Source organism: Centruroides vittatus, unplaced genomic scaffold (genome assembly GCF_030686945.1).
Source record: "Centruroides vittatus isolate TY-2023 unplaced genomic scaffold, ASM3068694v2 contig_93, whole genome shotgun sequence".
Classification (NCBI taxonomy): domain Eukaryota; kingdom Metazoa; phylum Arthropoda; class Arachnida; order Scorpiones; family Buthidae; genus Centruroides; species Centruroides vittatus.
The window spans coordinates 524326-537796 of record NW_027122616.1 but is presented as its reverse complement, the minus strand read 5'-3'; the positions used below and the strand labels follow the sequence as shown (position 1 = coordinate 537796).

Below are 13471 nucleotides of genomic sequence, written 5' to 3'. Positions count from 1 at the left end.
GAGAGAATACATAATATATATGCACATATATACACACTCGACCTAATCTGTTTGAAATCTTAATATTAAGGTTGTTCCGAATTCCACTTAGAGAAAACTTTCCCATTTCGGAGAACAAATGGGAGCGAATAACAAATCAATTTTCTCTTCCCGCATTCGTTCCAAGGCCCTCTGTTCTCTTCTCGCAAAGTGTTTACACTCGTCTCCACAGAAGAGAAAGGCAAATATGCAAACACCACGCACAGCATGCAAAATTTCTACTACAAATTTTATCAGCAAACAAAACAGCTGGGCGTTTGAATTTTCTAAAGAGAGAATGGGCAAAAAAATTAAAAAAAAAAAAATACACCTGAAAGTAGTAGTGGTGCTTTTTAGCTTTATATTGCAGCACTCGCTAAGGATACCTTAACGATTTTATGTCATCCGGATGATTCGTGATTGACTCGCTAATGAGATTTAATTATATCGTTATTAATTTATTGCTTGTCAGACTTCACTAATCTATTATAATATTAAATAGATTTTATATAATTTGTAATTATCTTTAATTATAAACAATGGTATAAACAAGACGAGGAGTGATTCTTCTACCGCCTTGTAAAATCTCCAGAGACTTTTTCAAGTTTTCCAAAACAAATATCACAGTTTTAAAATTAAATATTTCTCATTGTGTAAAATTACATTGTACTTTTTAATTCCCTTGTGACGTATGTAATTTTAGTAACGATAAATATACAAATTTTCTAAAGAAACGTGGAAATCTTGAATACTCACGTTATACTTTTCTTCTTAAAAAGTTAAGGAGAATCATCGAAATTCACAAGATATTCAACAAGGGCTAAAATGCTAAATTCCGATAAGTTCACACTCTTCAAAAGGTTAGCAATAGCTAGTAAAGTGGAAATCACGTTTTAAAATTTTATCACATCAAAATCCGGGGTGATGAAATTCCCTTTTTTCAAAGATCCAACAATGCTGCATCTACAGCCTTCACCTGAAAGAGGAATATTTATATTGTAATAACTGAATTTTTCTCAGAAAACTATAAGAAAAACCAATTTCATCTCCGTCTTATCTCTTCTACGCGTGAAGAATATGATATAACCTCCACACAACACACATAAATAATAATAATAATAATACCCTCATTTATACATAATTAGATGACCATTAAGCTAACGTAGAATAATAATAATCCTGTAAAATATGATTAAATTTTAATGATTTCAATCCGTTCTTAATTATTTACACAATGAAATTAATAATGTAACATTTTTTTCATAATTCCTAAGTCAAAATTGCATGTAAAAAACTTTATGATAATCATCATTTTTTTAATTGAATTTTCTTATATTTATCATTCATCACTCGGTTTTAATGAAGTTTGTTTATGGCCGTCTTAAAGAAATAAATATTAAAGCGTAAGGAATCAATAAGGGTGAATGTGTAAATTAATTATTATTCTTCTTTTTTCCCCTTTTTATAATCTTCCGAATAAGTGTGTTAAAAATACAAAAATAAAGAAACATTTCTTAAAAAATAACGATAACTGTTCATTATTATTCAGTACATGAGGAAATTTTTAATATTTCACAATTTTTGGAATAATAAATTGGCAAAAAATAAAAAATAAAAAAAAATATGTGGAGGAAAACAGAAACGTTTGCTAAATCTCCCAAAGGAAAATTGAAAGTAAACAAACAGTAGGGAGAAATGTAAATAGGCCAATTACACCTATCATCATTTACACAACTTTTACGGAAAGGAAAACAAACTTCGATTATCTTAGTCTTTCTTTCGTTAAACGCAATGAATATGGCGGAAAAAATAAATAAATAAATTTTTCCAGTAGAAGCTTCAAGAATATAAATCTAATTTAATTATATTACGCTCTTAAACGGAAGAATTTTAATCCGAATTAATTATTCACTTCGTATCCTCATTACGAGAAAGATATTTGAAAAAATAAAACCCAGCAACTAGTTGCTTAACTTTCCCAGCAACGTTTAAAAGTTTGGTGGCGCCATCTGTTATGGTATTTTATTTTTAATTATTAAGAAATGGCAAAAAAAATCTTAATTTTCAGGGTAGGGATGCGTTTTATAAAAAACTAAATGATAATAACGAGTTAAATCTTCATTAAGTTCGACTCCACTGACTCTCTCTATATCCTCACCCCTTCGATCTTTAACCACCAAAGTTTAATGGCATCAAGGACCTCGATACTGAAACTTCTGTACGAAATTTCAGAAATTTTCGACAAAAAGCACGGGAATTATTAAGCTTCAAAGTGGGTGAACAAAATCTTGCTCCTAACGTCCATACGTACCCGAATTTTTTGCATTTCTGGACGTTTCAAGGTCCCCTGGGTCGTGAAAATTGTAAAAATCTTGGGGTCACACTTTCCCTCTGTTATACATAACAGAGCCGGGAAAGTAAAAATAGAGAAAAGACATTGAAATTATTGATTCTTCTTTATTTTAACCGTTTAATTCGAATGTAAATCGTCGAGTAATTGCTTGAGAAGATTCCTGGAAACTTTTTAAAGGTTGTAAATAAAAGTTTGCCATCAACTTGATTTAATTTCTTAAATACTGAATAATTCTATTGTTACTAAAGTTTTGTACAGTACGTCGATATTTAGTTTTGTTACGAGACTTCAAATTTATTCCTCGATTAGAAAATTACTAAACGATTTCAAACGTATTAAATTCTGTAAAATGAAAGCTGTGAATGGAAGGTGAGTCCAAAAAGTATGTTTAAAAGTCTCAAACAACGTGAAAAATTAGTGGTTGCAGCTGTAAAATATAAAACTTTAACCTTAGCAATTGGTTTTAACGTGATCATTATTAGCCTTATCAACTAGATTAGATGGGATATAACAATGAAGTGAGATAATAAATAACTCCTCGAATTAGATATTTTAAATGTATGTGTTTGGTAAGCTCTATCTATATGTAAGATATTGCCAAGATGATGGCTATATTTCATGTAGTGATTATCGAGGTCGTGCTTACACGATTTTGTTTGCTTAGAAAGTTATCTACTAGTTATACATTAAGATGCCATAATCAAATTTGGCACGATGATACTTAGATTGAAACACTAGATTTCAAATACTGCCCTATAAGATAAATGTAATGTATGAGTACGGTTGTATGAGATAATAGCGAGATTGAGGCCGAAGTTTTCAACGCGAAAACGTGTACGTCGGACGTTCAGCGCCGCCTTCCTGTAAGCCTAGAAGTTTGACAATGGCGTTTAGAACGTCAGTGGAATCATGCTAGACGTTCCAAACGCCATTGTCAAACTTCTAGGCTTACAGGAAGGCGGCGCTAAACGTCCGACGTACACGTTTTCGCGTTGAAAACTTCGGCCTCAACCTCGCTAATGCCTCTACATGCAGCGATATAACCGAATTTGAAATCGTATATCTCAATCCAAAATAGAATAACTCGATCTCTCCAAATGGAAAATCTAAACATACAAAGCTGGCAACATTGTTGTTAGATTTTCCCAGCATTCTTTATTTGTTTACATCCGTAATAATTGCTATCATTATATTTAAATCTAAACTGGTTCGAGAGGTATTAAAGGGATGAGGCCATATCTCCCGAACTACTAGTCCGATTTTCCTGCAAATTGCTAGAAACGTTTCCACCCAATACACAAACCTGCTTACAAAATTTCAGAAAGTTTCAACCAAAGGCACAGGAGTTATTAAGCTTCAAAGTGGGTGAACAAAATCGTGCTCCCCCCACACATACATACAGATAAAAAAAAACAATACCAACCTTTTTGCATTTCTCGACGTTTCAAGGTCTCTCGAGTCCAAAAATATAAAAATATTGGTGGTCATTTTCGACCTTTCGCTATAATTTCCCTCTGTTATATAACAGCTGGGAAAATAAAACTGTCCAGCCTGTACGACAGAATTAAAATGTCATCGTTTTTTAATTTTCTTATATAAATTCAAGATAGAAACCATTCGCTTTGGAATCATAACGAAAATAACAAATAGCATTGGCATAAATCATCCTACCGTCCTTATATTTTCGCTTGAAGACGTCTTGAAAATGGCATCTGTATATGATCAATGTATACTCGATGTTCGGTAGCGCATGTATAGATTCACTCGTTTATATGTACGGATCCACTTGTACTTTTTGTATCTATATATAAAAGAATAAATTAAATTTTCCTTTATCTAAAAGATAAATTATTCCTAACGTTAATTAATAATAGATATAATTTTACATCCTTAATAAGTGAAAATCAAATAATACGACACGTAAAAGTGATATAAATTACGGATTTATTATTTAAATTGATATTACTTTTCGTAGTCTGCATCTGTTTTTGTTTCTTGTTCAACTTATATATTTTAATATTTAATCAATAGTTTTGCCAAGGAAACTTTTACTTTATTGCTTGGAAACAGACATTAAAAGTAATTAATAAAATTGTTCAACAAGAAGAAAACAAATTTTGAAATTCTTATGCACGGTATTTATTATTATTATTATTATTATTATTTAAAATTATTTTTTATTTTTAAAAAATATAATTAGTTATTAGTTGTAGCCTATTGATTTCTAGTGAATCTTCTTTTGGGTTTTATTGCATTTTGTTAGGTTTTCTTGCAGTTTTTATTGCATTTTGTTAGGTTTCCTTGCAGTTTTATTGCATTTTGTTAGGTTTCCTTGCAGTTTTTATTGCATTTTGTTAGGTTTCCTTGCAGTTTTTATTGCATTTTGTTAGGTTTTCTTGCAGTTTTTATTGCATTTTGTTAGGTTTTCTTGCAGTTTATTAGGTTTTCGTACAGTTTCCTTGCAGTTTTTATTGAATGTTTTTATGTTTTCTTGCAGTTTTCTTGAATAACAAACCCCCAAAGATATTTATTCAAGAAGTGAAATTGATTAAAAAAAGGAGGGATGCACATGTACTGTACATGGATTTGAAATTTGTTTATCTCTATATTACTTTTTGTTTCCAAAATAAAACTAGTTCTTATTTATATTTATTAAATATATAAATGAAAATAAATTTAATACACAATAATACCGTGTATAAGAGTTTTTTTTCCAATTTGTTACGACTTTAATTTCTTTTAATAAATCGACAAAAATCTGGGAAAATCAAATTCCAAATCAAATATTCTCTTTCTTAGAAATTCGTTGTAATATTTTTTTATTTAAATAAAATTTCACAATTTTCTATCCTACAAAATTCTGAATTTCTAATAATAATAATAAAAAAAAAGAAAGAAAAAAATAATAATAAAACCGGCAAAAAAGAAGAAGAAATTTTATCACGTAAAAATTTTCCATGCATTTTAACAGTAGAATATTTTTATAAACTGTTTTGAGATATAATAGCGATACAGCTCGAGAAATTCCTTTGTACTTACTATCAGAATTCTCTTCTTAAAAATAAAAATAAATTTGAAAAAATTTCACTTTTCTCGGACGGTTTGCTGGAATCTGAAAAATCAATAAAAAAAAAAAAAAAACAAAATAAGACAATCGATTTTTTTGATTTAATTTTTGAAGTTGATAAATTATGCTTAAAAGGACATTTAATTTTAAAGATACAAGAATATCGAGTATTAAAAGAAGTAAAAATAAGAATATATTACCGATTTTTTCCTCTGATTAAAAGGATTATAGTAGAAAATGGCAAAAATAAAAAAGTCTAGACAAGTTCTAGTATCAAAAGATTGAACACTGAACAGAAGAACAATGCAAAATATTCAATAAAAACGACATTATATTTTTTAATTTATACACTATTATGGATAAAGTAAACTATAAAACATGTCTTTCAATTCATTTTTAAATTTAATTAAACTTTTTTTTTCGTTTTGTTTTGTTTGAGTATCGTTGTCTTCTTACTCTTTCCCCTTTTATATTGATTAAAAATACTATTTTTTGTGAAGAAACAATATTATTATTAAGAAAAATCGATAAATTTACATAAAACAAAAGGAACCATATCGACTGCAGCTTAAGTAAAGTAGTTTTTGTATACTGGATTAACTTCTAATGTCTTCTACGCTAAATAAAATTAATTAAGTAAACCGGGGGAGATTTTTTATTTCAGAAAAACATAGGCTTTAACTGTAATACTGAGGCTTATCTAGTTTAAAGGTCTTATTTTTTATTTTACTTTTATTTTTTTGTATTTTGTTTAAGTATTTTCCAGCTCAAATCCTAAAGTGAGTCGTGTTTAGGAATCGCTTTTCAATTTTTTTTTTTATGCATAAAATGTATAAAATGCTATCATAAAGAAATCCAGAATTGAAAGTTAAGTTTAAGATCTGTTTAATAATAAATCTAGCAACGAGTTGCGTAACATTCCAGGCAAAAAAAGTTAGTATGTGTGTAGCGCCATCTGTTATGATATTTTATTTAAAAACTTTCTATATTTTTAATTATTATAGAAATGGTTTTTTAAAAAAAAGCTTAATTTTGAGAGTAGAGATGACTTTTATAAATAATTATAAATGCTAATGAGTAAAACCTCCATTTAGCCTGAGCTTACTCGAAATATAATATATGATCTATAACTCCTCCCTTTGACATTTAACCACCAAAATTTAACAGTGTTTGTGCGTATAATACACAAACCTCCTTGCAAAATTTCAGAAATTTTTAACGAAAGGCACAGAAGTTATTAAGCTTCAAATATCCATATATATATATAATATATATATATATATATATATATATATATATACAGAAAAAGACCCCTAATTTTTGCATTTCTTGACGTTTGAAGGTTTCCCGAGTCCAAAAATGTAAAAATTTCAGAGGGCCATTTTTTGACCGCTGGCCATACTTTCCCTCTGTTATATAAAGCAGTCAGAAAAGTAATAATTTTTTAATTATTATTATAGAAAAATCTAAACCGAGATTCCTGTTTAGAATCTGAGATACTTTAGGTTAAGTAGCTGTATTAAAAGCTTATTAATTTGGCTCTTTTGGATTATGTTAATTAATTCTCTTTTACTCGAGAGAGTTGTCTTTTTTTTAGCAAAGTTTATTTATCCAAAAATTTATTTCTTTCGTGATTAATATTGTAATTAAAAAAGAAAATGCAAAAACAAAAAAGATACCTCTCAAAGGAGACCCATATAATTTTTCAATGTAAATAAACAGCCAAATTATGAACAACATTATTAAAAATGATTTAATGAAGATGAAGTTTTATTCATTTTTTTACTGACAACGGGTTCATTTAAGTTACTTCTAGTTTAAATTTTAGATATGGAATTATATTAAGGAATGGTTCGGTTCATTTTAAGCATGATTTCACATGTAGGATACTTAATTAAGAGATAAAATGCTTAACTGAGGCTTCGTTTCGTGCTGGTAAGGTTATTGGATTTAGTCCTTGACACTTTAGTTTCTACGAAGCTTAAATTAGACTTATCTAGGATTTCTTTTGACGATTTATAAGCATTCATCATCATCCAATTTTACGCGATAAGTGCCCAAACTGCTCTCATCAGCAATTAAAGTAAAATTATTCTCAACTTAAATCAAACACCCCATTTAAGGGAATAATTCGGGATGCGTAAGAATTTCGAATCTCTTACGCTATTTATTTAGTTACGGTTTTGTGATCTTTACCAGATTCTCTTGGCGTGTTTAGTTTCCAGCTAGAGGATCTCTTTGTAATCTTTCGGATTAAAGAGACTTGTGCTTAACAGACACTTTCTCACAATAGGCTATAGGAAAGTCTAAGAAAGCCTCGATTTTCAATTTTAGTTTGTTCGAGTATAACTGTTATTTCAAAGGATAACAAAACTTCCATTGGAGGGTTCAGAACTTTCTACCACAATCAATATCTTTCCCAGCCAGATGGATACTTTTCAAACAAGTAATATCTTTAGTAATCTCTCTTTAGAGAATTTTGAATACAAAATCGATCATTCTTTGGTTTATGTCCTCCATTTGTTTAATTTCTTAAGATTCTTCTGCAGCATTGTTTTCGTATTAAACAAGGTCGAAAACTCAACGTCGTCTACTTTTATTTACTTCTGGAAAACAGACATTTTAAAGATTTATTTTCATAAGTAAAATGTTTAATATATATATATATTTATTTATTAATTTAAATGTAGTATAAGTTAAGGGGCAGCTTATTTTTAAATTATTTGAAATTATGTACGAATGTGACAGGTCCTTTTTGTGAAAAATATACAAATTTCATTTAGTTAATAGAAACGTTTATATCTATTAATCTTTCTTTCTTTCAGCACTAGAAACTTGTTAAAAGGAAAACGAATATTTAAAAAAGTAATTTTTCCAACTAAATTTTCAGCCAGTTTCCGTTTAGATTTCTGGTTTTACTACCGTTTCCTGTTTTGTTCACGCTAACTCTGTAATAAATTCTCATTTCTGGTGTATCTAAATAATTGATTTTTTCATAAAAATAACGAATTCCTAAGCATCGTTTGGAAATAAAAATAATTTTTAAACACTTCTTTTTAAAAGAAAAAAACAACAACAACAAAGAGTAGATAGATTGCTGGAAAATAAAGAAGCCGTACAATTGTTCAATTCGCTATTTTTGAAAATCGAGACTTTAAATTGCATTTTGAATAAAAGAGTGATTACATTGTCACAATAAAAATATAAAAATCAAATAAGCCGGGTCTTAAGAGAAGTTTCATTGAAGGAAATTGAAGATTAAGAATTTTCTAAGAGTCTCTCAGTCGTCAGAATCTACTACTGGAGGAGAAACACGAAACTGTCATGGGACGACGATATCAAGCGACTCATGGGAATGACCCATGGGAATAGATAGAGAATATAAGAGGTAGAGCTTTACACAAACTTTCCGATCTTTGTTTACAAAGAGAAATCTCATAGGCCCTTCACCGTTCCAGGTGCAGGATTTACACCTCCGACTTTACGTATAACCTCTATCTCTATTGAGATAAATGTCAACGTAGGAGTATAGTCGTCGACAAAGAACTTATATACAAGTTTTTTTTAATAAAAAAAATATATAGATATATATTTTTTTATTCGGTTGAGAGCAAACGTGTAAAAGTAAATGCCAAACTAAGTTTCTAGTACAAAAGTTTTGAATTTTAATGCTTTTCACTTTTATATAAAATCGTCTCAGCCATTGGTATCCAACCGATAAATCTTATTTATATAGTGTATAAATAAACTAAATTAGGAATTGATTCGAGACTATCCATTTAGCTGTCAACTTAAGCATGTTTAATAACTGGCTGAAATTAATTTTGTTCGTTTAATGGACGATTTAATAACATTTACGGCCGTTATATATAAAATCCTTATACGCCAATCTGTTTACAAAAGAATGAAACGAGGTTCGTTATAAAAATTAATTTTAAAATAACAATAAGATATTACAATTTCTTATTTATGAGTAAAAATAATCTTCGTACCTCTTTAATTGAATCAAAATTAATTGCCAAATTCCCTATTGTTTTATCGAATAATATTATTTAATTTCCCAAGACGAGCACTTTTTCCTCATAATTTTTTTCTTCCTTTCAAAATAAATCTGCAACTAATTAACATCAGTGCTTGTCAAACTAGAATCTCTTCAAGCACTGTAATTACAGCCAAGTGGAAATCTGTTCAGTACTCCCTGTCTAATTGGTACATGAATAAACAACAAAGCAAATTAAAATCTCTAAACATTTTAAACTTCTAAAATTATTTAAGTTCAAATAAAATATTTATAGCTTCATTCATTAATATAAATTGCTTAAAATTAACTCGATAAAATAAAAAGTAAATCAAACTGTTCGTTTAAAACACTTAAGTGCGAAATTAGTTTATATCCCAAAGGGAATTTATAGTAAACATCTTTGTAAAACTAAAAAAAAAAAAAAAATACCAATTTAAATCGAAACTAAAAATTTATCACATTAATTTATACATTATTGTCATTAGAAAAGCCTAAATATGGATGCAAGCGAACGTCGTTCATCGTCGTTCGTGTGAATCGGCTTGCAATTTACAATTTTTAAATACGCAATTGACATATCTTACATACTAGGAGAGTTAATACACCGAATTCAAACACCTCTCTAGTGTAAAAGTTTATATAACTTAACTGTAAAAAGTATCACATTCAATAATAATGATACATGTACTTGTACTGAACATCCAGATGTGTCCAACATTCAGATCCAGGAGCCACAATTTGCATAATTCGAACGTAGGCGGCTTCAAATATCTTATCGGAAAAATTTATACTTTAGCGTAAATGTATTGAGGTTAATTCTTTAAATTGCGTACAGGATAGCACAAAAATCAGTTAACGTTGTAAAGATACTTTATTACGTCACAAAATGAGATTTTCCTCGTTCGATACTCATTTTTAGCATAGTTTCGTACTGTAAGCGAACAAAACAAACATGGTCACCTGACTCTCGGGCTATTCTGTATTATCAGAAATGTGTGTATGTGTTGAAATATTGTAAGTTAGAGAGCACAACTCCAATTTTCTAAACTCAAATTATGCAAAATCGATCAAATTTTTGTAATAAATGCTGATATAAAAAATTAACTTGTATATATAGGACGATCCAAATGTTAGTTAACCTTATTCTTACGTGTGTGTGTTCTCAGGTAAGCTTGTAAATACGAATCGTAAACTAATGACAATGCCTTGCGCATCCAAGTATATTACGTGCACTAAACGTGTAAGTTAGTTACGACGACAAACATCAATGGAATAACTTTTGACTTCGTAAGATTGCAATTAAATAACCAAAGGCAATAATTATATATTAAAATATAAACATTAATAATCGATAAAAGTTTACTTAACAAAGTACAACGGAATAAATTTCGGAAAATTACATTTTATTGATTTCCAACAAGAGTTTTACGATATAACACGGGATTCCTATTTTCGAGTGAGGTGCATTAATCTATAAAAATCAAAGAATAATGAATAATGATCGATAATTCTGCCATCATTAAGAAAATTCAATGGATGGAACTTTACGTTAAAATTTTAATTAAAATCTTCCAAGTAACACCTTGAAAGTAAAAGCAAAGAAGAACTGATTTACGGGGACCTAAATGAATCACATGCCATAATTAACTAAGTTAAAATAAAAGTGTAAATTAACTTGTTTCAAAAATAAGTCTTCCCCCCTCCTCTACAGTTTTACTTTTATCGCTCTGTTATATATAAACAGATGGAAAGCGTGGCGATGGGTCGAAAATGACCCCCCAGTTTTTACATTCTTCGACTCGGGGGACCTTGAAACGTCGATAAATGCAAAAAATTAGGGTTTTTTTTCCTCTGTATGTATGGATCTAAGTGTGTGGGGGGAGCACAATTTTGTTCGCCCTGTTTGAAGCTTAATCACTCCTGTACTTTTTGTCGAAAATTTCGGAAATTTTGCGTATTAGAGGGATTGATGCTATTAAATATTTGTGGTTAAAGGTCGAGGGGATGGTGAGGTAGAGGGGATCTCGAGTAGGGTCGAACTTAATGACGATATCACTGGTTACTAGCACTTACAATGTTTTTTTACTAATTTATACAGCATCTACGCACAAAAAATAGGATAAGTGCGCGCATTTTCGTACTGTAAAAATCAAAAATTTGCTATTATTAACCTTTACATCTACCTATATTATTAAATCAATGGAACTGACACTTGCCATCCTTAATTATATTCCCTTGTCTTGGAGATTGTCTGAAAGGAAGCTGAAATCCGATATCATAAAAAGTTGGAAGCTTTCTCCTATTTCAGAAATCATTATAGAGCATCCAGTTTAACTTTAAAACGTTTGGTAGATGTATTAAATTACGAGTAGATTTTAATGTCTTTCTCTTAAGAACTGTCGTTGGTTGTCAATTCATTTGTTACGCTAGCCTTTCGTTGTCACTTAAGTTTTACTTCGTTACTTAGTTATACTAAAGAATTCTGACGTTCGAAAATTCTTTAATATCTAGTAAATAATTTATAGAGGAAAAAAAATTAATTGAATCTAGAATTTTACGTATTTTCTTCCTTCTTTAATAGTAGTAATAATGGATTAATATCGTTCTTTTCTTAAGTGAATAAGGTCGCTGAATTGCACGTTGACTTCTAATTAAATTAACATAATTCCGACGAATTAAAGTTCAAAAAATTCACTTTTTTTCCCGCTTCTATATAAAATTAGATGAAGTAAATCCTCACCTTTTAAAATAAATTATCCGCTAAATCTAAATTTACGCTGTTGCAGCGTTATATAATCGCATTAATTCTATAATTTAGTTTACGACGGTGGTTTTTCGAACGGTTTCTTACGGATGTTTTCGACTTTTTAGGCGCCGGAACAAAAGGATATCGAGCTTAAAACCCTGGTTTTCTAACATTTAAATTTACGAGACGTATCCCAAAATTATATTTATGGCCAAGAATGGCCATTACTTTAGGGAGTTATAAATATACGACTTCTTATATGTAAAAAAAGGACTTAAAGAACAGAAGTACAAAAGGAAGAAATAAAGCATAAGAGATTAAAAAAACAAAAAATAGTACGCGATTTTTGTTTAGTCCTGCATGAAATTTCCCAATTTAACGGATACTATTTATCTTTGTAATGGTTGGATACATCATTCATGAAACGGCATCGAAAAATTCATGAATGATGAATAACCACAAAAAAAAAAAAAAATATTCATGTTTTTCTACTCATCATCTGCACATTTATCTTACGATGGATTACACACTATCAGCTATAACTGTTGATGTTGAAAAATGATTTTTTTTCCTCCTCTCCTGCCTCACACTTCAAATTTAATTCGTTCCCGGAGGCCGTTCGATTTCCGAATCGTTCGAAATCCGAGGCAATTTTTCCCATTAGAAATTAAAACGGCGAATACTGGTAATTTAAGGTAAAGATAACACAAGTAAATTCCCTAATAATATAAATTAAAATACGAAAATACTTCGAGTGCATTTTTCGTTCTGCGCTCGAATTTGTCGTTCGCATTCTGAAGCGTTCGAAGTACGAGTTACCACTGTATTTACGTATATTATGTATATAATAAAAGTGCTGTATATACTTGTTATTTTTAACTAATTTCATTAGTTATTCGGTAACGTAATTGAGATTTATAAATGAAAAAAAAACATTTATTGTTATGTAATGTTTCTTGCTTTATTGTCTTGGCGGTTGATGAATGCCCTACGCAGAATAACGCTTCTAACATTACAAATTGTTGTACTTTATCAATTTACGCTACACGTTTCTTATCGGGGTGGTTATTTTTCCACTCTAGGAAAGTGAAATTTCAGTATAAAAAGAAAATATATAAATGAACTGCGGTTGTTGAGGTTTAATAAAACTGATGATATGGAAAGAAAAAGTTGTTTTTTACAGCAAAAAAAGATGAAGATCCTGTCTTTTCGAATAGATTTTTAAAGACGTCGAGTCATAAAACTCTGTTTTGTATCAATTATTAC

The 13471-nt window shown here is 29.5% G+C and overlaps 1 long non-coding RNA gene across 1 annotated transcript; it reads right to left on the bottom strand.

The window, feature by feature from the left end:
• Positions 1–795: 795 nt before the first annotated feature.
• Positions 796–10242, bottom strand: LOC136984831 (uncharacterized). The gene is made up of 5 exons (XR_010882245.1): positions 10109–10242; positions 9431–9640; positions 5411–5483; positions 4043–4172; positions 796–994 (listed from the first exon to the last, which is right to left on the bottom strand). It is a non-coding gene; the product is annotated as an uncharacterized lncRNA (long non-coding RNA).
• Between the last annotated feature and the right edge of the window lie 3229 nt (positions 10243–13471).